The sequence below is a fragment of the Ovis aries genome, chromosome 13, assembly GCF_016772045.2.
Source record: "Ovis aries strain OAR_USU_Benz2616 breed Rambouillet chromosome 13, ARS-UI_Ramb_v3.0, whole genome shotgun sequence".
Classification (NCBI taxonomy): domain Eukaryota; kingdom Metazoa; phylum Chordata; class Mammalia; order Artiodactyla; family Bovidae; genus Ovis; species Ovis aries.
Window position 1 is genome coordinate 65,556,259 of NC_056066.1, and position 24,547 is coordinate 65,580,805.

General features: G+C 52.6%; 1 protein-coding gene and 1 long non-coding RNA gene across 8 annotated transcripts in view; one reads left to right on the top strand and one right to left on the bottom strand.

The window, feature by feature from the left end:
- Positions 1-24,547, top strand: part of DLGAP4 (DLG associated protein 4) — a 199,107-nt gene that overhangs the window by 136,915 nt on the left and 37,645 nt on the right. The window contains exons 1-2 of one of the 7 annotated variants that reach the window (XM_042230113.2): positions 8,055-9,522; positions 9,932-10,365. The exons of 5 other annotated variants lie outside the window; for them this stretch is intronic. The gene's annotated coding sequence lies outside the window, so the exon portion shown is untranslated. Of the gene's footprint in view, positions 1-8,054; positions 9,523-9,931; positions 10,366-13,593; positions 20,766-24,547 lie in introns of those variants that run through there. One more of the 7 variants, XM_060397778.1, reaches the window with a different exon arrangement.
- LOC121816216 (uncharacterized) lies at positions 8,281-9,937 on the bottom strand. Its single transcript, XR_006055691.2, has 2 exons — positions 9,587-9,937; positions 8,281-8,720 (listed from the first exon to the last, which is right to left on the bottom strand). It is a non-coding gene; the product is annotated as an uncharacterized LOC121816216 (long non-coding RNA).

Consider the following 24,547-nt stretch of genomic DNA (forward strand, 5'->3'; position numbering starts at 1 on the left):
TTACCCCAAACTCCATTGCCACCTATTATTCAGAAATACACCTGTCCTGTCAATAGGACAGGGAACCAGCTGTCCCCTTTTATGCCTCGATTCTCAGTTGTTCTTTTTCAGTTTGTAAAGGTAGGTGGGTGTGCCCAGCGGGATGTCTGTGCTGGGAGGCAGTCGGATTTTCCATGTTCCATCCCATTGTTATTTAAGGGTGGTCCTGCTTGCCCAGTGGCGCTTGGGAATAAAGTCAGTCAGTCTGTGGTTGTGAGCCCCACCTGCTTTGCCAGCTTCCCATAGAGCAGGGGAACAAAGGCCCCGGCTGAGAGATGCTCCGCAGACAGCTGGGGTCCGCTGTCAGGGAGCCTCAGATGTCCCAGAACTTTGGAGCAGGATATCAGATCAGCTGTGATAGCTCCCTCGTCTCATAGACAAGGTCCAGAAAGCACAGAGGATTCAGCGAGGACTCCTGCATCCTCCTCTGTAGCACTGCCAGACTTGTCACAGTCAGGCGGTGTCACCTGCTTACTGGTGTATAATGACAGCTTCCAACATCCATTGACCTCTTATTGTGGGCCCCGAGCTTGACATGTTACACAGATTTCGTGCAGTGGGGAGGAGAAAGGGCTTGGTTTCTGGTCTAGAAGTGGGAGGATCAGGGTGTGGTCCCCACACCGCACTGTGTCAGCGAGGCTGCTTTTCCCTGGGCTTCAGCTTCCGTATCTGCAACATGGGAATAATCTTCCTTGTCCTCAGATGGATTCTGAAATCATGGAATCCCTAAAGAAATTCCAGGCGGCAGACTGCCAAGGTTCTATTCTCGGATCTGATGCTAAGCTGCTGTGTGACTTCAGACAAGTGTCTTCCTCTATCTGTATTTTTCCTTCAAAAAAATGAGGAAGTTGGATGTTGTGGTCTTGGAGGTGCTTTCAGCTCTGACATTTGAGGATTTTTTTTTTAAAAACACCTGTGGTCTTTTTTTTTTAAATTATGAATGACATTTGAGGATATTGAGGTAACTGAAAGGCCACCTATTTGTACCTACATCTCGTCTTACCTGTAAAAGTGTGTATGATCACAGAATAACAGAATGTGTTGAGTGCTGCCAGGTATGTGTTGATGATATACTGTGGGGTTTCATCAGAGAGAGACCTTGTCCAGGTAAAGAGATCAGAGACACTTCCAGAAGGAGGCAGTGCTTGAGCCGGGCCCCTGTACCTGACACGTTCTGCCTCTTATAGGAACTGTTCCAAACGAAAGAAAGAGTGTGGGGTTTTGAGTCAAAAATGCCTGGTTTTAATTGTTCTCCACTCACTGAGGGTGTAATCTTGGTCTAGTTACTTTCTTTCAACTTTGGCTTCTTCATCTGGACTCAAGATAATCATATTTACACTGCAGGGTCATGGTGAGGATTAAGTGAGATTCTATATTTGAAAATACCTAGTACACAGCAGGTGACTTCTCAGGTAGCCCGGTGGTAAAGAACCCACCTGCCAGTGCAGGAGATATGGGTTCAATTCCTGGATCAGGAAGATCCCCTGGAGAAGGAAAGAGAACCCACTCGTCTTATTGCCTGGACAATCCCATGGACAGAGGAGCCTGGTGGGCTGCAGTCTATGGGGTCGCAATGAGTCGTTCATGATTTAGCAATTGTGCACGTGTGCAGTGCACACTAGGCAGTTAATAAATGGGAGCCTTCACCTCCAAGTAATATCTGGATCCCTTTCTTCTTAGTGGGAACAAGACAGAGGCCCAGACTCTCCCACTGCCCCTCTGTGGCTGGGGTTCAGGTGACAAGGAAAGCACCTTCTGGCTGTTCTGATGTATAATAGCAGTAATCCTCTAATCTCTCCCTCACTGTGTGAGACCTTGTATAATCTGCCAGGCTCTTTCCTTACCCACTGTTCCCCACAACAGTCCTGGGAGGAAGTCAGAAGCCAGTGGAGTTCTCCCTGTTTCAAAGGTGAATGAAGCACAGGGGGCCCGGGGAGGGCCTTGCGCCCAGGCCTCGACTTTTCTTCCGCTGCAACCACAGTGTTGCTCCATATTTACTGCTGCCTGGTAGCCTACCCCTTGGGCCACCTTCTCTCCATCTGGCATCTGTTCTGCCAGGAGGGTTTGCTTGACATTTCCCCAGCCTCTCAGCTCATCTCAGATTTAAAGAGACTAGCTTGAGTTTGGGTGGGGACTGAGTCACCACCTTCCTCCACTTTCTCACCCTGAGCCACAGCCAGACATGCCCAGAGGGCCACCACCGTAGACCTGCTGGTCATAGACCCTGCACACAACAGGCGTTCCTCCCAGAAGCTCAGGTGGCTCTCTCTGGGCTCTCCGGGGAGGGCAGGCTGCAGGGAGGCTCCATATGTATTTCTTCACGCCTAGGGGGTCGGGAAGCACAAGCCACACTGAGTTGTTGCCTGGCCTCTCCTGCTTCAAGCCCTTATGTGTGCTCTATCCTTCCCCGTGGTGCCTCGCTTCCCTTGGAGGCCACATAGTCAAGTGCCTCCTCTTCAAGAAGTCTGTGATTGCTGCCTCTGGAGTCAGATGTGAATTTAGTCTGCACTCGATGAAAGTGTGACCTTGGAGATCACCTCTCTCTGCCTCCGTTTCCTCATAAAATTTAGGCTCCACATCTTGACACAGGTCAGGCTTCTGAGCCCTATCCCCAAAGGGTCTCAGTTGACCGGTCTCCTTTGGGAGGTCTGGGTGCAGGAATGAGCTTTTTAAACCAGCCCCCTGGAGGAGGCTGATGCTGAGGGCTTGTGGATCGCGCTCAGGGAAAAGCTGAACTGAGTGATTCCTGGCCTGGGGTCACAGTTTGGCTTGTCCCTGCTGTGTGACCTTGGACTGATCGACTTTCTGCACTTCAGTTTTCTTCTGGGTCAGAAAGGGATGGAAATGCATTCCTCCCAGGTTGCTCTGAGAATGTAAACTGGTATCAGAAAGGTCCTGCAAGACATGGGAGCATGTCTGCCACACTGGGTGTTGGGGACTGCACTGGGCGGTTTCTGGCATTATCCCACTGCATTATTGCAACAATCCTGTGATACGGGTCCCAATATGATCCCGAACTGACAGGTGGGGAGACTGGTCCCTCATCGTGCTCTTTGTTTCAGGCAGGATTGGTTGTTTCCAGAAAGAGGTTACCAGCTTCCCCTGCTCAGTCCCAGCAGTAGACGCTGTCAGCCCTGGCCAGGGTAGGGGCTATGAAATTGAACAGCTGGGCAGGAGTGCAGTGCAGTCAGCAACAGGAATTGAATGAGGTTGTCCAGGTGTGCGCTGTGCGTGCCTCACAGGTTCTCAGGTTTCCCAGTCCTGTGGGAGGGGAGCCACAGCTGCCTTCCGTCCCTCAGCCTGTGTTGGAATCAGCTGGTTTATCACCCGCCCACTCCTGGGAACCAAGGAAGACAAAAATCTATATTCTGGAGTTAAAAGATTATTGTTGCTTGTTTCACTGTAAGAAGCAGGCCAAGGAGGGGAAGGGACAGGACGTGCCTAGCACTCCAGAAGACCATGTCAGGGCCAGGCAAGAGCTACCGCCCTGCCTCCCCGCCCAGGTCTCCCACATTTCTCTGTCCCTGGCCTGGTTCGCCTGGGGAGAGCTGGTGCATGGAGGCTCCATTTGGCCAGTATAGAGGACAAGAGCCAGAAAAGTGGTCCCAAGTGGTTGAAGCTGGACCCAGCTCAGCTGAATTGGGCTTGGAAAACACTCTCTGACCAGCGGTCTGTCCTCCCAGCCCTGGGCCAGACTCCGAGAGGATGGGAAAGACCAGACAGACAGGGCCTCTGCCCCTGGGAACTCAGGCTCTGACAAGGGAGACAAGGCCTACAATTATGAGAGACTGTGTGACAGTCTGTAATTAAGCATCTGCTGAAGAAAGGCTTTGTCTGCGGAGGAAGAAGTGAGCGTGAGCCAGAGGAAACAAGAGCCCTTGAGAGGGGGACTGGATTCAGAGACCAGCGTTGGGGCTGGCATTCCTGGGGATGGTTTCTCCAAAGGTAGAGGTGCGGGGGCTGGACACGGCGAGCACATATTTTGGAAACAGTGAGTAGACGAGTTTAGCTGCCGCTCTGGGAGGGCCCAGAAGGTTGTAGGCCGCATTGAACTTGAGCCGAAAAGCAGAGACTTTAGAGAGCCATGGAAGGTTTTAGAGCCAGAGCAGCACAACTGGAGGATTTTTTTCAAGATGAGTCAGGCTGGGTGAGTGGGACTGAATGAAAGTGGTGATGGGAGGAGCTTTGCAGGCATCCTGGAGAAGGAGAGGGCGGGGTGCAGGGGGAGCCCGTGGGAGGGGAAACGGCCAGTTGGTGTGCAGAGGATGTGTGTTCCCTGAGGAGAGCCCAACTAGGGGCCTGATGGGCCAGCGAGAAAGATGCTGGGTCTTGCTGTTTGGAGCAGGGAATAACAGTCTGAGTGCATTGCTCGTCCACCTGCTCTGTGCCAGGCTCCGTGCCAGGGCCTCCATGGGTGCTCTCGTGAAATCCTCTCAATAAGCCCGAGGCAGGCAGACTTACCATCGCCCTTTTACAGATAAGAAACGTGTGGCTCAGACCCAAGGCTGACTGCAAACACTGGCTCTCCCAGTTCAGCTCAGCTTCTTAGAAAGGAACCTCCTACTATTAGGGTCCTGGGAATCTGAACCTTCTTGACCCTTGAATTGAGACCCTTGAATTAATACATCCCTTGGGCTTTCCAGGCAGCACTAGTGGTAAAGAACCCACCTGCCAGTGTAGGAGATGTGAGAGACCTAGGTTCAATCCCTAGGTGGGGACGATCCCCTGGAGGAGGTTACCGCAGTTCATTCCAGTATTCTTGGTGGAGAATCCCATGGCCAGAGGAGCCTGATGGGCTATAGTCCATGGGGTCGCAAAGAGTCGGACACGACTGAAGTGACTTAGCACACATGCACGCGCAAGTGTATCCCCTAAAGCCCACACGCCCCCTGGTTTCTAGAGACTGGAAGACCCGGGCTGAGAACCAGCTCAGAATTCCTTAAGGTGGAAACATCAGAGAACTGAAGGGCCTTCAGATCAGCCGTTTTACTCACCAGGCTGTGAGCAGCCTCCAGAGCTGGGCCTCCTGTGGCTGGTCCAACTGTGGGCACGTCCATGACTGGGCACACTGGAATTCTCCTCCGGCCTCCTCCCCCACCCCCAAGAGAGAGTGTTCCCTGGCCCAGCCACAAAGGCAGGAAGGGACTTGTCCAAGGTCCTCTCAGCTCAGGAGAGCCGGGTGATGAAACCCAGTTCTCCTCTCCCAGGCTGCAGCCAGGGATGCCCCCTGGGCAGAGGGAAGGTGAGGGGGAGTGGCTTCCAGGGGAGGCAGCAGTGGTTGGTCACAGTGCGTGGCTTGAAAACCAGTGGCCAGTTCTTCTCTGTGTGCCCCCTTGAGCAGAGCCATGGCCGGGGGTCTTGTCACAGCTTCCACGCTCTGCTCCCCACTCCTCCCTTGCCTGCAGTAAACACCGCTGGGATCCTGATGCCAGTTCTAGTGATAAGTCACTTCAGTCATGTCCGACTCTTGCAACTCCGTGGGCTGCAGCCCACCAGGCTCCTCTGCCCATGGGATTCTTCAGACAAGAACACTGGAGTGGGTTGCCACTTCCTCCTCCAGGGGATCTTCCCAACCCAGAGGTCGAACCAGCGGCTCCTACATTACAAGCTAATTCTTTCCCACTGAGCCACCAGGGAATACACTGGCATCTACTCTCTGAGCCTAGGGGTTTACAGGGTACAATTGTAACTGCTCCCACAATTTTCATACCAGAAAGCAGGGCGAGAGTTTCGATGAGGGATTTTTGTGCTCCTTTGGAACAGACTGAGCCTGAGAAATTATGTAGACGTTGGCGGAGTGAACTAGAGTGCCCTGTGCTGTCCCTTTCAATTGTAGTAATTCATTTGATCAATGCTTTACCACTTGCCAGGTGCTTTGTTGTAAATGTGATCATTCTCAGGTATATTCATTCTTTTTATTTTGTTCTCAGCACATTAGTTTTGGATCCTTAATGTTTGTGTAGCCCGTTTTTGATTTGCAGAGAACTTACCCACCTTATCTCAGATTCTTACCCAGCCCTAGGAGGTCACTACTGTTCTTGTCATCCTCATTTTCCAGAAAGTGACTTGACCAGGGTCACTCTGGGATTTATTGACTGAGCTGTTGTTCAGTCATTCAACAAATATTTATTAAGTGCCTGCTGTGTGCCAGTTGATGAGCTGGCCCTGGGAATACAGTGACCGGGAGAGCCATTTTAGAGACTTAGCTTCTGACCTCCCAGAGTCCACCGAACCTCCAGGGTCTAGCAAGGATCCACTCCAGTGCTCCTTCCCCCCACCCTGGGCTCTTTCCACTGCAGAGCCCTGGAATTTTGGGCATGAGGCTTACACCTAAATTGTTGTAGCCTGTGAGCCTTCAACCTGGAACATCACGATAAAGCAAGCCAAGACAGCAAGTCTCTGCAAACTGAACTTCAAGAGTGACTAAGGAGGTCTTCGGTAATGGCTTAATTATTAACAAGAAGGCGAGGGAGGGCATCTCTACAGAAGGCCATCTGCTTCTCCCCAGGGGGATGGAAGTTACCCAGGGGCGACTGTACCTAAGATCCTGGCCTGAATTTTCTGCTGCCTCCAAATATTTGATTACAGTCTGCACAGATGTGGAGCCCTGTGGCCATGTGCTAAGCTGGGGACCCTCCTTGCATCCTTTAATATTAAATGAGACAAAGGCATATCATAGGATATCAGTCTGGAAGGAACTCTCCCAGCCTCCTCACTTTCCCACGAGTGGGAACCACGTCTCAGAGGGGAAGGGTCTTGCCAGTATCCTATATGGAGAGAGATTCTTTTCTCCCTTTCTGTCTTAACAGCCCGACTTAATTTCCCCAGTCCTTCTGGAGGAACTCCCCGCTTCCAACTGTACCTGTTGAGCATTCAAAGCCCTCTTCAAGTCTTTCATATGCCTTAAGGCCGAGTTTTTTTCCCCTGAGTCTTCCCTGCTACTTTCTCTCCTGCCCAGACCCTGTGGTGTCCAGGCTGCCTCCATCTGCTTTTGGAAGCTGACCACCTATTCTGCAAGGTGACCAGCAGCCCTTGTTCAGTTCAGTCACTCAGTCGTGTCCGACTCTTTGTGACCCCGTGAATTGCAGCACGCCAGGCCTCCCTGTCCATCACCAACTCCAGCCGTCTCATCCAGCAGTCCTTGAGGAAGCTTCAAAATCCAGGTGTCTGGGCCTTGCCCCCAGGGAATGCAATGCCTGTCACCTAGAAGAAAGCTTCCTTGGGTACATTTTGCTGGAGTTCTTTTTTATGTGCAAAAGTTATGCTTCTCTTGAGAAAGCAATCCATGTAGGCAGATAAACATTTCAAACTTGTAGGGAAAAAAATGTCTCGTGATAGTTGTCTGTCTCCCACCTAGGCTCCTAGATAATCACTGTCAAACAGCCTTGGTGTTTTCCTCCAGAAATATTCTGCATACGCGGGCAGCTGTGTCCGTCAGTCCATCTGGTTTTACTACCTAAGGAAATGGCAACCCACTCCAGTGTTCTTGCCTGGAGAATCCCAGGGATGGCGGAGCCTGGTGGGCTGCTGTCTGTGGGGTCGCACAGAATTGGACACGACTGAAGCGACTTAGCAGCAGCAGCAGCAGCCCCTGCTGTTCTGTTCCTTGTTGGCTTCACGCGAGACTGTCTCTGTTGTAGGTTGTTCCTGCACGTGGCCGTGTAGTCCGTTGGTGAATGGGCCACCCATTGTTTATCTGGTCCTCTACTCAGGGACTTTTTTGTTGTTCCCAGCCTTGCTGTTACGAACACCGTTCCCCACTTGGCTGTATGTATGTGGGCAGGCATCACTGTGGGAGCCGCTCCTGCCAGTGGAATTGCGGTTTCCAAGAATCTGTGCACCTAAACTTCTGTTACCTTCTTCTGCATCCTGAAAATCTGTGTGTTTTGTAAAGCACCGTGGTTAGGTATTGACTATGCTGATCCAGCCCAGAGAGGGGGAGGCCGACCAGTGTCACTCAGCAGTTCTAAGCCAGTGAGATGTCTCTAGAGTAAGGTGCAGATGGGAGGGAGGGGGGCAGGAATGAAGGGAAGAGATGGGCTGGGGGACACATCAGAAGTGGAGCCAGGATGGTGGGGAGGGATGCTGTTACAGGTACCTGGGGATCTGTTTGTGACTTGGTCTGCAGGGAGAGATGACTGCCCCTACACACACACACACACACACACACACACCACCCCCCGCTTCCCCTGCTTCTCTGGTGTGTGCCACACCTGCTTGGCAGCAGCTAGGCCAGTGAGCTCATTGGTCCAGCAAATATTTACTTAGCTCCTGAATCCAGTTCTGGCTTAGCCACTCTGTCTCTGTGCCTTTCCAAGCCTCAGTTTTCCTCATCTGAGAGATAGGGAGACTTCTCCTTGCCTTCCTCATGTCACCAGGCTCCATCTCACCAGTGGGGAGATGTGGTAAACCAGCCATCTCCAAAAAACAGATGGCTGTGGTCTTAGCCATATTGTGGCTGGCACCCCGGGGTCAGCAGAGGGTGAAGTTTGGACCCATCCTGGGTGGCCTGCTGTCATTCTCGGCAGATGGCCTTGGCCCTCGAGTCAGGAGTTTCCAGGCAGCTGTTGGTGTCTCCTCCACAACTGTCTCCAGTCTGTACCAAGACTGGATCGGGCTCATCTCCGGGGTCTTCCTGACTTTGCTCTGTCCCAGGGGCTGCTCAGGATAAAAGAGTTGAGCTGACAGGTTGGAGAGAGACAAGACAGGAAGCTGAGGGAGGGTCTCCACATGGCAGCCAGAGCTTTGTGTCCTCCCACAAGCCCACAGGAAGACCCACAAGGATGTCCCAGAAGGTCATCCTCTGGTCATTTCTGCAGCTCCTTTTCAGTTCTCAGTGGTGGCAGGGATGAGGAAGGGGAAGTCCTGTCCTTTTTCTAGTTTAAAGGGACCCTTGAAATCACTAGCCGAGTTCCTCCTCCTGTTTTATCAGTGGGGAGACTAAAGCTGAGGTTGAGGCCTTCCTCCCCAGTGAGAAGTCAGGTGTTCGGCCCTTAACTCTCACTATCTCTCCCACGTTGTCCCGGTCTTTAGTTTCACTTTGGGGTTAAAAACCAAAGTGAAAGAAAAAGATAAAGCAGGAAGCAGTTGCCCGAGACCCAGCCCAGGCCGCAGTGGGCCCTGGGGGGCCTCACAAGGCCTCGCTGGCAGGGGAGCAGGCCTCTTTCCGACCGGCTCCCACCCTGGTTCTGAGGGCCTGGCTGGGTGGGGGCTGGGCAGGGCCCTGCCAGGTGAGGCGCCAGGCTGAAGACAGGCGGTGGCCTCCTGGCCAGGCCCACGCTGTCTGGGAGACGGCCAGTTTGACGGGTTCCCCCCAGTAAAGTCAGCCTCTCCCGGGTGTGGCCCCAGATGGGGAGCAACTGCCTTTGAAACTCCCGTCCTTCCGGAGCAAGGCTGGGCTGGAGCTGGGCCCATGTTGGCCCAGGAAATCAACCCTGGCTTCCCGAATCCAACTTGCACAAAGCAGTTCCAGTCTCCTTGAAGGTAAGAGCTAGCACCCATCTCCACCAAGAAAGCTTTTAACCTTTCAGTTCCTGTGGGCACTTACCTCACCCCCTGGTGGTTTCAAGGACCCAGATGGCCTGAAAGCCTTTTGTCCTGATTATGCTTCCAGCCCCAGGGGCTTGGAGAGGACGGGTTGTGGGGAGCAGGAGCCGTGCTTCTCCAGGAGTTGGTAGGTGGCCTCCAGCAAGCCCCGGGATCTCAGGTTCCCCATTTGTTTCTTGGCAGGAGCTAGATCCTTCTAGCTCTGCTGTTCAGCCGAATCGATCTTGGTCCCCCGAGCTAGTGAGAAAGTTCTAACACGCTTTGGGTTCGCCCATGTGTTTCAGAGATGAACCGTTGCCTAACTACCTGGGGTCTCAAGTTCCTGTTTCTCTATGCTTTTTCTAAGGAACCTCTCAGCCTTGCCAAAGCAGATATGGTAACAACTTGGTTGCTTCAACAAATAGGACTTTTTTGTCCACCTCTCTTCCTCTCCTCTGCACAATCCCAAGGTCCCCAGGCACAGAGCTGTGTTGGTTCAAGTCTGCTCCGGGAGGGCACACAATGAGCACACAGTAGGTGATCTGGACGTTGTGGCAGAGCGACTGTGCTGACGATCCACACTGGACCGTGCTGCTACCCTGGGAGGCAGAACCCGGCGCTTACAAAGCCCAGCCGTGTCCTGAAGCCCACGTACCAGGGGCCGTGCAGCCCGGTAGCTAAGAGCATAGATGTGGAGTCATACTGCCGGGATCCAGATCCTAGACTGCTGCCTGGAGCTGTGAGGCTTTGGCAAGTCGCTTAATCTCTCTGGGCCTCAGTTTCTTCATCTGCAAAATAGAGGTGATAATACTGATATCACACGAGTCACAGTGTGAGAGTGAGTGTGTGTGTGTATATGTGTGTAAAGCACTCAGCTTGGTGCCCGGCACAGTGGAAGCACTTAAGAAATGGTAGCCCTGCTCATATTGATATCCAGAGAAGATGTGGAATATTTAAAGACCATCCCTGTCCCATGCCTGGGAAAGTTCAGATGCACCTGGTGTTTGGAGAGGAGTTGGTCATCTGATGGCTCTTTGTCGAGTGTGGGGCTCTGATGGGGAAGATGAAGCCAACTGAGGCAGGCTTTAGAGAGGACCTCAAAAGCAGGGGAAAACTCCAAGTGGATGGAGATTTTTAGGGGAGGGTCCCTTGGGTAGGAGAGGGAAGGCAGGGGCTGGTTATCCAGGGGTCTGGGGATCTGAGTCAGGCTAGAGAAGCCTGCCCAGAGCTGTCAGAGTCCACCAGGCACTCAGCCAGGGTTTATTTCGGTGCAGTCATCACTCCATTGGGCAGTTTGCTTCCCTGGGCTGTGATAAGGAGTCTGCTCTTAAGTGCTGTGAATACAGTACTAGGTCCAGGCTCTCCTGGAATGTTCTTGCCTTCCCAGGCTGCATGAGGTGCTGTTGGCCCAGCACAGGGAGTGGTAGCAGTCAGCAGGTGTCAGCCTGCAGGGTGGGAGGAACTGGGCTTGTCAGGCGGTACCTGTGAAGGCAGGGCAGCCAGCGCTACTGCTGCCACAGCAGTTTCTCCAAAGGGGGCACGCGCAGCAGTGTGTGGGAACAGTCCAGGGGAAGAGGACTTGGGTTCATCCCAACCAGCTCCTCCCCGCCCCCACCTCCACGCCCCTTTCCAAACAATTGGCCATTCATGCCACACGCTGAGCCAGGGGAAGAAGAGGGAACAAGACAAACTTGGTCTCTTTCCTCAGGCAGCTTGGAGACCCCATCCAAGCAAGTAAGGATACACAGGATACTGTATAATTGAGATCAGAGCCCTGAAGGAAACATAGTTGCCGAGAAGGACTTTCTCAGAGAGGATGGGGAAGGCACCTCAGGGAAAGTGGGGTGGAGGATGGGAAGGAGGCAGGCCAAGGCAGATTGGGAACTGCATAGGGGCAAGACCCTGAGGTGTAAGGCTTTTGGTGTGTGGAGGGAACTGGGACAGGTTCGGGTCTGCAAGGTCCGGGCCGGGCCTGGCTGGGCTTGGTGAGCTTGATTAAGTAACATCAGCGCTTCCAAATACTTACATCATCATCACTGTCATCATCAAGTTTTCATACTGATCATTAGTCATCTAGGGAAAACTTCTTCAGCGCTCCCTACTTACTGCTAACGCCCTTTCACATACTGCTTCAGCAGTGCACAGAGCCCTGTTGCTTCCCTCGCTGAGGGAGGCGGGTTGCAGTTAGCACTGCTGTTTTTAGAAATGATGGAACAGAGAGGTGAAGTGACTTAACTGGAGTCACACAGCTTAACCAGGATTTGAAATCCTGACTCACTGCTCTTTATTTTCTGCCAACTGCTTTTGTTTAAGAAGGCCAAAGCAGAAGTTTCTACTTTTTAGCCAGATTGCCATTCCAGAATGGCTCATGCTTAGTCGTACCTAACTCTTATCGATCCTTTGAACGGCACCCTGCCAGGCTCCTCTGTCTGTGGGATTTTTCAGGCAAAAATACTGGAGTGGGTTGTTGCCATTTCCTCCTCAGGGGATCTTCCTGACCCAGGGATCAAACCCACATCTCTTGCATCTCCTGCATTGCAGGCAGATTCTTGACCCACTGAGCTGTTGGGGAAGCCCAGTTTGAAAGTTCTGGTGTAGAATGATGGCATAGTGGTTGTGTTAGGGCACTGGGATTAAAGTGACTTTGTAACTTCTCTGTGCTGTTATACAGGGTATTTATAGTTCTTTTTTTGTTTTATTTAAGTATTTATTTGTCTGTGTTGAGCCTTAGTTGCAGCACACAGACTCTCTAGTTGTGGTGCATGGACTCCGGAATGCGCAGGCTTCAGTAGTTGGGGCGCACGGGCTTAGTTGCTCTGTGGCATGTGGAATCTTGGTTCCCAGACCAGGGGTCCAACCTGTATCCCCTGCATTGCCAGGTGGGTTCTTAACCATTGGACCATTAGGGAAGTCCCAAGTTTTAATTTTTTTAACCTCCACATTTACCTTCCTTCTAACTCCTTTCCAAGGTTCTAATACTAACACATCCATCTCTACCCTTGTAGACCTCCAGTCTTTTTAATTTTCTATTTGCATTTTCAAATTTTGTTTATTATTTATTTTTGTCTGTACTGGCTCTTCATTGCTCAGCTCGGGTGTTCTCTAGTTGGAGCAAGTGGGGGCTGCTTTTCGTCGCAGTGTGTGGGCTTCCCGTTGTGGTTCTGGAGCACACACTCTGGGTGTGAGGGCTTCGGTAGTTGTGGCATGTGGGCTCAGTAGCGGCAGCTCCCAGGCTCTAGAGCACAGGCTCAGTAGTTGTGGCGCACGGGCTTCGTTGCTCCACAGCAAGTGGGATCTTCCCAGACCAGGGATCAAACCTATGTCCCCTGCATTGGCAGATGGAGTCTTAATCCACTGCACCACCGGGGAAGCCCTGTTTGAATTCTGCTGTTCCCCACCCCGCTTTTTAAATTTCTGTTTCCTGAATCTCAGGAAATAGTCGTCTCAGATTATTAGTCAGCCCCTGCTCATAAATACATTTAAGTCAAATCAGAAAATTCATGCTTAAAGTAGCTTTAAATATTTTATTTGTGACTTCTGGATTTTGGTGAAAAATCAGTGTGATGACTGGGGCTCATTTGTAGAGAATTCCTCAGTGGACTCTCACTAGCCCATTTTTTTTTTTTTAATTGCGGTTAAGTATACATAAAACTTTACTGCTGAAACTGCTTTTAAATGCACAGTTCAGTAGTGTGAAGTACAGTTCACATCTTGTACAGCTATCACTGCCCTCCATCTCTTTTTATCTTTGTAGAGCTGAGACTCTGTACCCGTTCCCTCCTCCTCCAGCCCCTGCAAATCACACTTCTACTTTCTGTTTCTGTGGCTGGGTACCTCATGCACTGGCCCATTTTAAGGAGGTATATTTGAAAGGAAGAATAGGTGGTGTCTGAATAACAAACTCTTCGGGTTAACTCTCCAAGTTAATGCACACCGCAGCCCGCAGCTTTACTTGGCTGGGTTCTAGCAGAATTTTTAAAAGGCTGCTCATCTCCCAGGAGGGCTGTCTCCCCAGAGGCAGCCTTGGTTCCCACGCCCGCGGTGGCTGTGTGGAGCCTGGGCACAGCTTCAGGATCCTTCTTAACACATCCCCGCCTAGTGCCGTGCCCAGCCTTTACAGATCAGTCCTAGGAGGGGAAGGGACCATTTGAGGGGCAAGTGATGTCACAAGTCTCTTTGTGAGAGCGGAAAAGGGCCTGGCAGGACAGCCCGAATCCTGGGGGAGGCGGGTGATAGGTAATGCTTGCAAAACATCAGGGCAGAGCAGCTCCCATAGGGGTGGAAGGTAAGGTCAAGGTCAAGTCCACTTTCTCCAGGTGCTCTTCAGAATGCTGGCTTGGGCTTGAGGTCTGTATAAAAGTAAATGCTAGCCGGAGTCCACCAGCAGAAAGGGGAAACCAAGCTTTCTGTGGTGACTTCCAAGCTTTATAGGAATGTGTGTTGTCAGTCTCCTTGCCAGCAAACTTGTATTTTTGTTGTGCAATCAGATGCTGTGAAGGTTGGTTTCTGGAGATTGAAACCTGAAAGGTTTTCCCTCACTTAGTAGATAGAACACAGCTTGCTGGGTGATGCTGAGCAAATCCCTCAGCCTCTCTGAGCTTCCATTTCCTCAGCAGCACAAAGGGCAATGGTGAAAACATCTCCTCGTGGGGATCAAATGTAAGGACCTCGGAGAGTGACAGGGCCATAGCCGCCGATGCCTGAGCAGGTGAAAAACACCGGTACCTATGACTCTTAGTCGCTAATATTCAACCAGTCCTTACGGGGGCGTCTCACACTGTGCCATTGCAAGGGCAGGGTTCTGTGGATGGGATTGGGAAGCTGCTGACCTTCCCCTGGGTAGGTTTTCTTTCAAAGAGATCTTCCCAAGTGTCACCATATTGTGCTTTTAGAGGTGGCGGGAGAAACATCGAGTAGAGAGGGGTATGGCCGCGTGAGGGGGAAGGCCCTGCAGCCCTGTGCTGCTTTGGGGGTGAAGTCAGAGGATCCTGCCTCGTGAGTGGCAGCAGGCACTCTCTGGGGGGACCCCTTCTGGGTGCCACGGGCATGGGAAGCACGCGGTCCTTGCCTTCCGGAGACTCAGGATCTAAAGGGAGGAGAAGAGTAAGGCCTGTGAAACAGTGTGATGGTAGAGGCCTGTGACGCCTCTAAACCGGTCACAGGGGGTGACCCAGTGAGGGGCACCGGGCCGGGGCGGGAGGGCAGTCAGGGAAGTCTCAGAGTGAGGGGTGCTCGGAGTAGACCAGAAGCAGGGGAGGCAGTAGGGTGCAGGAGTGGGGGTGGTGCAGGCAGGGAGCAGCCATGCAGAGGCCTGGACACTGTGGACATGGGGGGTTGGCATGGAGAGGGGGGCAGAGAGGAGTTAGAGGGGTGCTTGGCGAGGCAGGGACACCAGAGGTCATCACCCTAAAATATTAACACAGGTATGCGGGCGTGGCCCCGGCGGATGGGCAGGTGGCTGAGGTCCTCAGGACCCTGAATTTTCCTGAGCCTGCCCCCTGGAGGGACAGGACACGTCGCTTCTGCCCCAGGCCAGAAACCCCCAGCTTCTGGGCCCTCGAGTGCTTGGAGGGCCTGGGGTCAGACAGCTGCCCTCTGGGCCCCTGGCTCAATATGCAGGCCCCTCTTGCCTGGAGAATCCCATGGACAGAGGAGCCTGGCGAGCTGCAGTCCATGGGATCGCAAAGAATTGGACACAACTGAGCGGCTAACACACACACACAGGCAGTTGTAATGATGGTTCCTCACCTGCCAAGCCCTTTCCCATCTGTGGGAAGATGAATCTTGTGGCAGTCCTAGGGCAGTGAACAGGGCGAGCCCGTATCCTTCCCTTCTTACCAATGGGAGCCTTAGTCATAACCATGAGTCAGTGCAGAATGGTGCTCACACTCAGGGCCTCCCGACCTACAGGCTTCCCTCAACTCAGCAGCAAGTGTGGGGGGAGGTGAGAGCCAGGATAGCCAGTTCCGGCCGCCCTCATATTCTCAGGAGGGGGTTTCCCGTCTCAGGTAGGGGCTCTGTGCCGCCAGACTGTCCAGAGGAAGTCCAGGTCCAGCCCTGACCGTGCTGTCTTAGAGGTAGCCCTTCCTTATTCCCTTGGTAGCTTGGCCATCTGAACATTCTCCTGCCCCTCCTCTGATTGTTAGAACCAATTCTCCGGACGCCAAAAAAGAATTGAACAGTGAATGTCATACACACAAAAAAGATGTCTGATGTCACATCGAGAACTGAGTGTGAAGTAGGAAGCGAAGAAAGAGCAAACATCTTAGGCCTGGGAGGCATCTCAGAGGCCACACCTGTGGGAGCATGAGTCCCTCCCTGCATCCACTGTGCCTGGGTCCAGCCTAGCTGACCACCTCCTAAGCAGCTTTGCCCCTTAGAAACGCCTCCTTAGGATGAGGCAACATCTCTTCCCCTTGGACCCCCGCCTTCGTGCCCCCCTTTGGTTGCACTGTGATGACCGGGACCATGTGTGTATGTGACAGTCTCCTAGGTATTTGAAGACTTCCTGGCTCCTACTCCAGTCCCTCAAAGCCCCCCACCCCTCGTGTGCACTGGGCACGGCTCGTGGTGCACACGTGTCACGCCCATCTGTGGCAGATCTGTGACACACGCCACTCGTCAGTTGCAGGAACTCTTGTTCCCTGGTGGCTCGAGCTTCCCTGGTGGCTCAGGTGGTAAAGCATCTGCATGCAATGCAGGAGACCCGGGATCAGTCCCTGGGTTGGGAAGAGCCCCTGCAGTAGGAAAGAGCAACCCACTCCAGTCTTCTTGCCTGGAGAACTCCGTGGACAGAGGAGCCTGGTGGTCTGCAGTCCACGGGGTGGTAAAGAGTCGGACACGGCTGAGCGACGAATACTTTTTCTCTCTGTTCAGTCAGTCCCAGGCTTTCTGCTGCAGTGCTCCACGTGGCTGCACCCAGTCGGTGGAGCTTTACTTCATTGTGAGTTTCCTGAGGTCGAGGACTACTCATCCTGGGTCCCTGGGGCCCACCCAGGGGCCAGCGTGCGGCCTCACTTGTCATAACAGGAGGATGGATTAGAAACTTCTCCCCAGTGCAAATTGTCCCCTTCTCGTCAGGCTCCAATTTGGCAACACCCCTGTCCACAGTCACCAACAGTCCCCACTGCTTTACCCAGGAGCCCCCTGGGGTTGCCCCCTCCCTGGTCCTGCACCTTCCTCTGGTGGTATAGCCTCAGACCGTGTCTGATCTGCCGGAGTCACTAAGGCATTTTCCCACGTGTCTGCTGCTTTGTGTAATTGTCTAACTTGGGATCCTGAACTGAGGACCTTAATATAAGCTCTGAGGACCAGGCCCTCTCCCTTCCTGTGTCCCTGTCCCCAGGCCTGGCACCACAGAAGGTGGCCAGCCTGGGCTGACCTAAGCTGAACTCACGGTTTTCCCCATTCACTGCCGCACCGTTCATCTCATCTTGTCTCTCAGCTGCCCAGGGTTCTTGGCTCCAAATTCTGTCACCCGATAGGCCACCTGTCACTCCAGGCACAGTGAATGAGCCTGTTAACACCGTCTTTCTATTCTGGGATTCGCTTCGTCATTCAGAATGATGAAAGAGGCCAGCAATCGAGGTGCACAGGGCCTGGCAGTGTCTGGCTTTGCACACTGGACCCAGGGTCCTGTGACAGCTTGTCAAAAGCCAGGCTTTTTGTGACCCGTTACCAGGGTTTGACGTCAGCCCTCCAGTAGTGAGGATGGTTTTAGAGGCTCTTTCTTTTAACTGGCACTTCCCAGGCTGGGCTCCTGGGACCTTACAGTTTTGGAAAGGCCGCAGCGAGGTTCACATGCTAGAGCTGGCATTTGACAAGTCAGATAGTATTTGAAAAGCCAAATCTTGGATCCTCCACCCCCTACTCCTCTGCCAGGCCAGGCAGGGGCTGTCCACGTCAAGTTTTTGCGTTGGGCTAGAGCCATAGTGGCCGGGTAACAGGCCATCTTCTACCTGTCAGCACTCCTTACTAGAATCTATAGCTTTAATGTACGAGAAAAATCACGATTCAGTAACTGCTGGCATCTCTTTAAAGCTTGGACTCCCAGGGGTGGTGGTAATAAGGTGTCCTGTGGGGTAGGGCAGGGGCCTCAGCAGAGCTTCCGGCAGAGCCAACTTTGCAGGCAGGTCTCCGGGGAGAAATAAAAGGATTCTTGCAGGAGATTCCAGCACAGAACGGGTGGTGAGGGGTAAATGTTGCCTGACAGGTTGCTGACTGGATACAGTCGTGGTAATGGTAGAAATGTTTTTTGAGAAACAGATGCTGGTTAGGGGCTGGAGGAGGTGGGGCTCAGCCACAGTTGGGTGCCTCCCTGAATGTCTGGAGCCGGTGGTCTGCAGGGTGGGGGTTGGGGGGCATGGGGAACACACACACTCAGAGCCCCAGGAGAGGTTGTTGCTGAAGAGCAGGGAGCACGTTTGCCTTTCTGACCCTCAGTTTCCTCATTTGTACTATGAAGAGGTTGAATTAGTCTGGTGGAGCTCAAAATACCAGATGGGGAAATGGTATTTCCCCCCCATATGGAGGGGAAAAGGAAAATGGAGCCCCTCCGAGGGCCCTGGCTGGGAGTCAGCCAGCCTCCCCAGGCCTTCTTGGGGGTCCCTGGAATCTGGCTTGAGAATCACTGGAATTACTATCTCCTCAGACCCTGGAATTTGAGAGTTTCACATCCTCGTTCCAGTCACAGTACCCCGTCAACCAGCTATGTGACCTGGGACAAGTGGCCTCATTCTGGTCTCTGCTTTGAGGCTGTAGTGAGATTTAGCCAAGCTGGGAAAGTCCTGAGTGACTGGGAAACCCATATCAGGGGTTCTGGTGTTTTCTGGTGAAGGGTCAGAGTGTCCAGGACTGCACATCCAGGGGAGAAGGGCGCTGGGTGGCCGTAATCACAGAGCAGGGCACCTTTTTCGTCCATATGCTGGGGCTCTGGTCCAGGAGCACCAGACCTCTGTCGCCATGGGCAGCAGAGCCAGAGGCACTGCCAGCTAACCCACTCAGAGGATATCGCCAGACCCTGCGTGAGGACCAAGACTAGGGTCCTGACTGGGGAACTGGCCTGGCCAAGATCTCGCAGGCCTGGCTGAGCGGCACCTGCCTCCGCCCCTGGGCAGGGTGGTGAAGCAGCAGCTACGAGTGCCGGCTCTGGAATCAGAACGCCGGAGCTCAGATCCTGGCCGCCTGACCTGGGGCTGTTCGCTACTCTCTGAGCCTCACTGTCTTCCTCTTTGAAGTGGGAACGATAGGCCTGGTGAGGACTTGATGATCTGATACAGTTACATCTTTTCATGCTAGGCCAGTTCACGGCCAGCCCTCCGTCTGGGGAGATGCCCTGGAGCTTGTGAGTCATCTGGCAGCTCGCTGTCCTCAGAGAACCAGCTGACCTGAACTGTGGGTCTATCTGGAGGGCATTGCTTAACCCCATCCTCCAGCCCCTCCAGCCTGAACGTGTCAGGACAGAACCACCTCAGACCTTGAGCCCAACGGGGATGTGAGCAGGGCTTTCTAAGGAGCAGCTGTTTCTGGAGGACACCAAGGCTGTTGCCCCAGCAACCGAGCAGGTCCCTCCCAGGCAGCTGCTCCAGGGCCTTTGGGGGGGGGGGGCGGCCATTTGTGTTCCTGGTGGGGCTCTCCTGTCCCCCGTCCCCTGTGCCCTGGTGCCATGGGCCCGCAACCAGACCTGGCCTGCCACCAGAAAGGGTTTCTCTGCTTTTGTCCAGCAGGCCTGACATAGCGCCAGAGGGGCCTCCTGCTCCTATTTCAAAGTTCCCAAGGGTCTCCTGCCTTTGCAGGAGGTTCTTGGGGACCGGCTTCCTGGGGTGTAGGGGAGAGGAGCTGGGGTTCCGGAAGGAGCAGGGAGGTCTGAGGGCAGCAGCTCCAGCAGTCGCAGCCTCTGTGCCCCGGGCCATGTTAGCAGGCGGGCGTGTGCCAGCACAGTAGTTTTTGTTTGTTTTTTTTTTTAACTTTGGATTAACTAACTCCGTTTGTTAATCTTGAGGTTTTATTTATTTATTTTTAAGTCCAGATATTTCTGGCTTCACTCACCCAGGTCTCCACCTGACAGCCGGGGGCCAGAGGCATTAGAGGCCTGGTGTCCCGTAGACATTTAAACTTCTGACGCCCAATCAAAGGCCAACCCACTTAGCTGGGAAAACTAAGGGATTAGACCCTGTGCAGAGTATACAGCCCACCATGGTCTCACAGAGCAGACTTTTCTACACAGCCACTCTTTTCTCCTTTTTAATAATTTTTATTTACTTACGGCTGTGTTGGGTCTTTGCTGCTTCGAGGGCTTTTCTCTGGTTGTGGTGAGTGGGGGCTACTCTTCATTGCGGTGCATGGGCTTCTCATCACGGGGCCTTCTCTTGTTACAGGGCACAGGCTCTAGGCCCTTGGGCTTCAGTAGTTGAAGCACATGGGCTCAGTAGTGGCAGTTCCCAGGCTCTAGAGTACAGGCTGAGTAGTAGTCGTGGTACACAGGCCTAGTTGCTCCGAGGCACATGGGATCTTCCCGGACCAGGGATCGATCTCAAGTCTCTTGCACTGGCAGGCAGATTCTTTACCACTGAGTCACCAGGGAAGCCCCACAGCCACTCTAGAAAGCTAAAAGCCTGTTCTCCCATCTATAAAACATCAGCGATGATTATCTCCCCTCCCAGGCCTGTGGAATAAAGTAGTACCTGGCCCAGTACTCACTCGGTCATGATCCTTTTAAATCTGTACATAAGATAGGCCTTGCCTGGAAGACATTGCTTGTCGCACGGCTTCATTGCTAAACTTCACACAGAATTGCTCCAAGCTTTACCTCCCACCAGATTGTACTCGTATAGTGTGTGTGTGTGTGTGTGTGTGTGTGTGTGTGTGTGTGTGTGTGTGTGTGTGTGTGTGTGTGTGTGTGTGTGTGTGTGTGTGTGTGTGTGTTGGGGGCTGACCTAAAGGGATCTTTTCTCTTTTTTTGTTTTTTATTTATTTTTTTTAAACTTTTAATTTTGTATTGGGATATAGTTTTGGGGAATACAATTTATATTGGGATATTGTATTGGGAATACAATTTATATTGTATTGATTAACAATGTTTTGATAGTTTCAGGTGAACAGTGAAGGGACTCGGCCATACATACACATGTATCCATTCTCCCCCAAACTCCCCTCCCATCCAGCCTGCCACATAACATGAGCAGAGTTCCATGTGCTATACAGTAGGTCCTTGTTGTTTATCTGTTTTAAATATAGCAGTGTGTACATGTCTATCCCAAACTTCCCAACTATCCCTTCCCTCTGTCTCTACCCCTTGGCAACCCTAAGTTCATTCTCTAAGTTTGTGAGTCTGTTTCTGTTTTCTAAATAAGTTCATTTTTGTCATTTTCTTTTTAGATTCTGCCTATAAGGGATATCATACAATATCTCTCCTTCTTTGTCTGAATGACTCACTTCACTCACTGTGAGAATCTCTAGGTCTATCTATGTTGCTGCAAATGACATTATTTCATTCTTTTTAATGGCTATGTAATATCCCATTGTATGTATACACCACGTCTTCCTGCTCCATTCCTCCGTCAGTGGACATTTAGGTTGCTTCAGTGTCTTGGCTGTTGCAAACAGTGCTCCGGTGAACTCTGAGGTGCACGTATCCTTTCAGGGCATGGTTTTCTCCAGACGTATGCCCAAGAGTGGTATTGCAGGGTCATATGGTAGCTCTTATTTTTAGTATTTTAAGGGACCACCATATTATCATCCATAGTGTCTGTACCAGTTCACAAGGAGTTTTTCAGAGTATTTGTCCTGGGCATTAGATTCTAGCTCCAAGTCAGGAATAAATCATTCTTCCCTGAGCCTCAGTCTATCCAGCTGTCCAGACGGGTTTGTTCAGTCATTCAATAAATATTTACTGAGCCCAGCCCTATATTGGGCTTGGTCCTGGGAAAGCATCTTAATTCTATAAAATATTCAGGGTCAGTCTGTAAAGTGTCTGCCTGCAATGCGGGAGACCCGGCTTCAATCCCTGGGTCAGGAAGATCCCCTGGAGAAGGAAATGGCAGTCCACTCCAGGATCCTTGCCTGGAGAATCCCACGGACAGAGGAGCCTGGCAGGCTACAGTCCATGGGCTCACAAAGAGTCAGACACAACTGAGTGACTAACACACACACACACTCTCAGGAACCTATGTTAGATACCCAGGATGTGTATCTGGTCGGGGAGAGGGACAGAAGACAAGTGAACCAGTAGGTTGATCAGTGCCTGATAAAACCAACAAGGTCCTCAGAGCAAGAATAGCAGCTGTAGACAAGGGTGGTCAGGGAGGACCCATCAAGGATATGACCCCTGAGCCAAGACCTGAGTGGGCAGCAGCGATGAGAGCAGGTTAAGAAGGAGGAGGTGTGCAGAGATGGGGGTGGGAGCATCACAGACAGGAGCAGCAGGTTCAAAGGCCCTGAGGTGAGCACGCACTTGCCGTGTTTGCAGAACAGCAGCGTGACTGGAACGGAATGAGCAAGGGGGACGTGCAGGAACTGAGTGTGAAGAAGGGGCAGTGCCTGTTGCAGGCCAAAGTAGGCAACGTTATGGAACGGGGAGCCTTTGCAGAACTTGAGAAAAGGGAGGCAGTAATCTAGTTTGTACTTTTATTTTTTTTATTAATTTTTTTTTTTAGTTTGTACTTTTAAATAACTCCTCGGGTTACTGTCTGGAGAGTGGTTCTGGGTGAGTTGGGCCACTGACAAAGCAGGGAGGCAGGAGGGTAGGAAGTGGCAGCCTGGACCGGGCTGATGGGATGGAGAAAAACCTGGCTCTGTGACATGTGCGTTTGTGGGGGAGGCCGGGGAAGAGGGGGTGGGACTCCCCAGGCTCCTGGAGTGTGTCACTGAGTGCAGGGGGTCCCCTCTCCAGGAGAACAAGGCTGATGTGAGGGAGGGAGGCACAGGTTCATCTGGACACTCTGGACTTGAGATGGCCTTGGCGCCTGACACAGGGCTGCCTCGTGTGCCAGGCCATGGAGATAGGAGGCAATAACGCACTTCCAGCTGCAGTCATGTCTGCGTGCTGTGGAATCCTCCGACTGCAGGCCCATTCAGAGGGACTGTGAGGGATTCTCTGGGCAAGAAGGTCACACTGTTCCCATTGTCTGGGCAGCCCCAGGAAATCAAGGACCCTGTCCGAGAGGAGGCAGCCCTCTCTCGGGCCCCCTGGCTCCATTTCACCAGCTGAATTACCTGAATTCCACTTCGCCAAGCCAGGCCCTTCTGGAATCTGTCTGCCCACGCTTTGAGCTCTTTTGCCCTGCTCCTCTGCTCAGAGTACCCCTCCACCTAAAAACCCCGCCTTTCCTTCCCTTCAGTGACTCTGGTCCATCCTGCCAGACCCAGTCAACCCTAATGTCTTCCAGCTGTCCTCCAGAAAGTGATCAGTCTCTCCTTCATCCAGAAACCATGGTGACTGGAATTGCAGGGGCCACCCCTAGATTACAAGGCATCTTCATATCTGCCAGCTCTTTGGATCCCATTTAGAGCACTTGGGATGTCACACCCCACTTTCTGGGTGAAGCAGTTGACCTGCTCAAGGCTGTTGCCTCCAAGTGACCCTCATGGAGTTGGTGCCATAGCCAGGGCATGGGGGAGCGGTCAGACTTCAGGCAGCCTGGGTTCAAGCCCTGGCCCCAATACTGCGTGGCTGGAAGGTGAGCTCAGCCAAACCTCCGCACTTCTCTGAGCCCCACCTGGAAAATGGGGCAGCGACAGACCTACCTCACATACCTGTTCTGAGGATTTGTTTGGCCAAAGTCCAATCCATGCTTATTATTCATAATGCTTAACACACATAAAGTCTCACAGACACTGAATTCGCGATCCTGAGCCATTGTTCCAAAGGGAGATGCAGAGTCCTTGCATGTTCACCAGCTGCCAGCAGAAAACACCGAGGCTTCTGTTAAAGACACCTATTTAGTATATTGTTGATGTGTCAGTGTGGAATTCGGCCAATAACACCGTAACTCAGGCCTGAACGAAGCTTGTCTGACACAGACGGTTTCTCCATAAGGCACGTCACAGCCTTCCTGCACTTAACAACGCTGGACCGCACTTCAGCACTGTCCTTCGGGCCATTTCAAACTGAGAAAAAAATCACCACCAGCAACAAAAACACACAAACGTGAAAGCGCAGCATTAAGTAGGCTAGGAAGAGGAGGCTTGTTTACAGTATGAGCTGAAACAGAAGGACGGGGTCGCCCTGTTCAGTGTCAGCTGGGAATCTGTGTGTCGGGCTCTGCCAGTGGCCACAAAAGCCCCGCGAGCGTTGATTTAAAGGTTACAGAAGAGCCTCAGCGCGTAGGCAAACTTGCGTTACAGACTTGTTAATAATGAGGGCTGGGGGTAGGTGGAACACTCGCTCAGTGAGGTCTGCGGTTAGTGTTGGAACCAACACCAACAGAAGTGTGTCCTGAGCGCGTCCCCTCTGGACAGGGCTGGGACTCCCTGAGCTTTGTGGCTTTGTCTTCCCCAGAGTGTCACCTTGGTAACCTCTTGGCTCCTGTGGACTTCGGGGTGGGAGGCCAGTGTAGGTTCTGGAGGCCCTGAGGCCACCCCCCACTCCCCTCCCCCAACTGAAGGGTTTGTTCCAGTTCCACTGGGTGGGTGGTGGCACCACTGAAAAGTTTTAAAGCAGAGGTGTGATTGGATTCCTTAAGTGGCCCATTGATCAGCATGAAAGAGGGGCAGGAAAGGTAAGACAGGAAGACGAGGGGCCAGGGAGCGGCAGTGTGGGGTGTCTGGGGGGCTGGCTCTCAATCAAGAGAGAAGGGAAGGATGGGGAGGCAGTTAGGAAGCACCTGGCTGTGTGCACTCGCTCCCCAGGAGGATGTTGGGGGGAGAAGTGCCGCCAGTCCCTCTTGCTGGTGTTTGAAATTAAAGTTTGATGTTGTTCTTCTAAGGAGCAGTGAGGGAGGTGGTTCCAGGCTGGCACAGGGAGGGAGGAGCAGGGGGCATGTGG